Below are 4,119 nucleotides of genomic sequence, written 5' to 3' on the forward strand. Positions count from 1 at the left end.
ATGACAATATAATCCAAACAATATAACAATAATATATATGAAAGAGTAAAGTTTATCATCAATAATAATATATAAAAAAAACAAAAGTTACCTTTAGTCAAAATGCTCTTCCAACTTTTAAAACCTATAAAACAACATTCAAAAAGTTAAAACATGTTAATGACAATCAACTTATTGCCAATTAGAATTCAATGAAAATAAACTCAATTACATGTAACAATAAAAACATCTGAGTCAGGTCGTTCGCTTGGTTTTTTACTAAAAAGATAGCACGGTAAGCAATATGTAGCATCTTTTAATGGCAAATATTCTAACCATGAAGGAAATAAGCTAAACCATGTGTACTGAAATCTTCTTGGATGATCATCTTTACCAGACAACGGATAATTTTTTAGATGCATTTGATATGGACCCCATTTTAGATAAGTCATTCGTACCTCATTAATTTGATTTGGTGAGTATTGTCAGATTTGAAGACGCTTCCCCGAATTACATTCTAAAGTATTTTTAAATTCATTATATGTAACTTTAGGAACCTTAGAGAGTTGTTTTTCATTTTCTTCAATATTTGTATTATCATGAAGTTTCTCAATTTTAGATGACATAGATGCATTTTTTTCATCTTCATCACAAGTCTTCCTCTTGAAAAAAGAATCAATTATTTTACTCTTTATCATAATTTTCTAATATAAATTTGTCAATTCTTTCACAAAAAAATAAAATTATGAATACCTCAAATTAAATCTTAAAAGCAAGACTCAATATTTTAAGAAAACTAATAACTTCTAAATGATTAGCTTCCTTACCTTAGAGTAGATTCCTAATCTTGTTCTTCCCTTACACAACTTCAAAGCCTAGAATAGCTCTATCTACCCAAAGAAGAGTTTGATCAACAATTAAAGCATGATTTTATGATCTCTAACAAATAGAGATATGCCTAGAGCATAGAAAAGCCACATACAAGAGAAAAATAAATTGCTTAAAAAAAAGGAGAAAAAATGAACTTACTCAAAAGGAGAAATTGTTCAGTCCAAAATGTTCATTAACTCTTCAATTTTGTCGTAGTGCAATTTGATTTTGAAAATAATAAGAAAATGATGGTGAAAATTGAGATAGAAATAAAACGAGAAAAAGAAATGTAACACGAAAAAGAAAAACCAAATAAAAAAATATAAGAAATTATAATAGAGAAAAAAAACGTGATTTTTAAATTTTAAAAAAAAAATCCAAACTAAATTAATATAAATAAAATAATAATATATAAATAAAGTAGTAATATATAAATATATTTTTTAAAATATATAAAAAATAAAATAAAATAAAAATCAATTAATATAACTAATATATAAATATTATTTTTAAAATAAATAGGAAAAAAACAAAAAAAAAATGGTTGGGGGAGCCATGGCTCCCCTATGTCATAACCTTCTTCCGCCAATGCCTTTCCTACCCTTTTACCTGGGGGCTTTTGGGGTTGGGGGCTTTGGAAAACCCCCTTAATGTATGGGCCAACAAAATGGGGCCTAGGTCTGTGTGGGGCCGGACCCGATCCTGGGGCTGCTAATAAAGTTGATAGCTCTAACCATTGCGTAAAATAGGAATAAGACACAATTTTTTTAATTGTTGCTTGTATAGTGAGTTTTATTTGCCTTAAAACTAGAGAGCATACTGTAAGGCCCACTTTATTTCTTACCTTTAATTTAAAGGGTTGCCCCAAACGGTTGGGCCTAAGGGCTGGCCCAATAAGGAAAAGGAGACCCTAAGTCTGTTCTCACATCTCCATTCCCTTACTCTTCTGTTTTTCGCAGCCGTCAAACCCTCCCTCTCTCTCAACAAGAACCTCTGCTAGGGTTTTGAGACCCATTTGATTTCCAAGAGAGTTCCCCTCTTCCACGTAAGTATTTCCGATCCGTATTCTTCTCTTCTGTTGGGTTTTCGTATTCTTAGTTAGGGTTCATCGTGATAACACTGTGTGTAACTGTTCCACCATTCATTTCAGCTCCCAGGATCTACGCTCTAAACTGTGGTGCTCGTAGTCTAAGAGTCGAGGTTTTCCTGCTAGCTCTTTCCAGGTAAGGGAAGCTAGGACCTTCGTTTGCTTGTTTTTTCCGCTGTCTTGTCGATTATTTTCATGTTTGTATTGATTTGGTGGTCGTTGTGCCCGATTTGGATTGAGTCAAGTATGTTCTGGGTTGCGGTTTTGGCTACTGTACGAGAAAATAGTGGCGAGTGCTGGTTTTCTTGCCCAAGCGAGCTCGTCTCACCTAAGTGAGATTATCAGGGGCTCGCCCATTTGAATTGTCGCCTAGACGGCTTGAGTTCTTTTTGAGCGAGGGGTGTTCTCGCCTAGGCGAGAAGGGACTCGCTTGAGCGAGACCTTGCAGAGTCCCCTGTTCCTTCGTCGCGCCCTCGCCTAGGCGAGATGGGACTCGCCTGAGCGAGAGGATCCCTCTCGCCTGAGCGAACCTTGTTGGTTTGAGCGAGGCAGCGGGTGAGTTTGATGTTGTTGTTGAATGGCTCACTGATGTGTGGCTTACTTGCATGATCTAAATGCTTTACTAAAGGTGTTACTTGATGATGGCATGATTAGTATATGAGTTTGAGATGGAGATGGTATGCTATTTGATTGGGTATGAATTGAAAGGCAGGAGTTGCATGATTTGTTGCTTATGCATGATATCAATGTTATAAAGTTATTGATTGTGGGTGAAACATGTTTAAAGTATGGGTAGGGCATAATTCCATGACTCTTGTAGTGAGAGATCTTGGTGGCGCCTCACCGGTGGGACGTAATTCCATGGACCCTTAAGGGGAGTCCCTGGTGGTGCCTCGACGAAAAGAACGTAATTCCACGGGGGGTCGTGGTGGTGCCTCAGGGCCAGGGCGTAATTCCATGGAGGCCACGTGGTGGTGCCTCCTGTAAGGGTATAATTTCGTGAAGGCCTCGTGGTGACGCCTCATTTGTAGGGCATAATTCCACTGTCACGTGGTGGTGCCTCAGATATGGATCCGGATAGTCATGTCTTATAGTTTTGAAAGGGGGTTTGATATATCATGTGTGGGTTCCCGTCATTTATGCTCGATTCAATGATTGAATGATAATTATTGTAATGTATGAATCTTGTGCACTAGCTTACCCTTTTGCTTGTTTGTATGGTTATGTGTGTGGTCTCCCCCTTGCAATGATCATCAATACTATTGATGTGAGCAGATGTGAGAAACTGAGGCAGTGGTAATAGCGAGGGAGATGCTACAGCGTGATGGTCATGGGCGGGTATGGGCTCACTATGGAGCCCTCAGCTGAAGAAGTTATTGTCTAGATTTACCTTTCTGTACAAGAACCTGACTTGTTGTGTTTCATGTTATTTTGGGGTTTAGGCAGTGTTGTGCCACCCTCTTTTGTTATGGATATGTTGGGGTATTGTGTACACCATACCCCGTCCTTCCGCACTCTCTGAATATTTAATATATGTGGCGTTTATTTAAACTGATTTTTATCTATTTAATTGGGACGTTACACATACAAAAAAAAAACGTTGTCTATTTATTTTAAGCAATACGGTAGAAAATGTTGATAGTTATAGGCAACAATTGTTAAAATGTGGATAGTTTAGACCACATTTTTAAAATTGTGATAATTTAACTTTAAAATTTTTTAATTACCATCATGTGACCTAATTAAATTATTGTAAGATGGATCAATTGTATTCTGGTGGAGGTAGCTGGGCCAAGTCACAATCAAATCATGACACTTTGGTTGCTACAATCTTAAGAAGAAAGAGTTGCACTTTAACTATTAGATATAACTTTTTGGCTTAATGGTAAGTACTGAATCCAATAATTGGTATCAGAACCAATGTTAAAAGGTGAAATAACATGTTGGCTAAAAAGTGTGGTCTATTATTTTCTTCTAAGACAATGGTTTTCAAAACTTTTGTGACTTCAGAAAGAAATCGTTGTCTTTGAGCAATGATCATGACTGTATACTCCATGGTTGAAAAACTGTGGTAAAATTGATGCCTAAACTTAAAACCATATTTTTTTTTACTTTAGGAACATTTTTAAGTTGTTGTGTAAACTATAGAATGGTGTAGTGCTTGAGTTTTATGGAAGCTGTAA

At 36.2% G+C, this 4,119-nt stretch overlaps 1 long non-coding RNA gene across 1 annotated transcript; it reads left to right on the forward strand.

Annotated features, from left to right (window-relative positions):
* The first annotated feature begins 1,809 nt into the window (after nt 1–1,809).
* On the forward strand, nt 1,810–3,443 carry LOC146886114 (uncharacterized). Its single transcript, XR_014995046.1, has 3 exons — nt 1,810–1,894; nt 2,000–2,072; nt 3,212–3,443. It is a non-coding gene; the product is annotated as an uncharacterized LOC146886114 (long non-coding RNA).
* The last annotated feature ends 676 nt before the right edge of the window (nt 3,444–4,119 follow it).

This window comes from Vigna unguiculata, chromosome 5 (genome assembly GCF_037176805.1).
Source record: "Vigna unguiculata cultivar grain cowpea cultivar isolate G323 ecotype 2 chromosome 5, ASM3717680v1, whole genome shotgun sequence".
Classification (NCBI taxonomy): domain Eukaryota; kingdom Viridiplantae; phylum Streptophyta; class Magnoliopsida; order Fabales; family Fabaceae; genus Vigna; species Vigna unguiculata.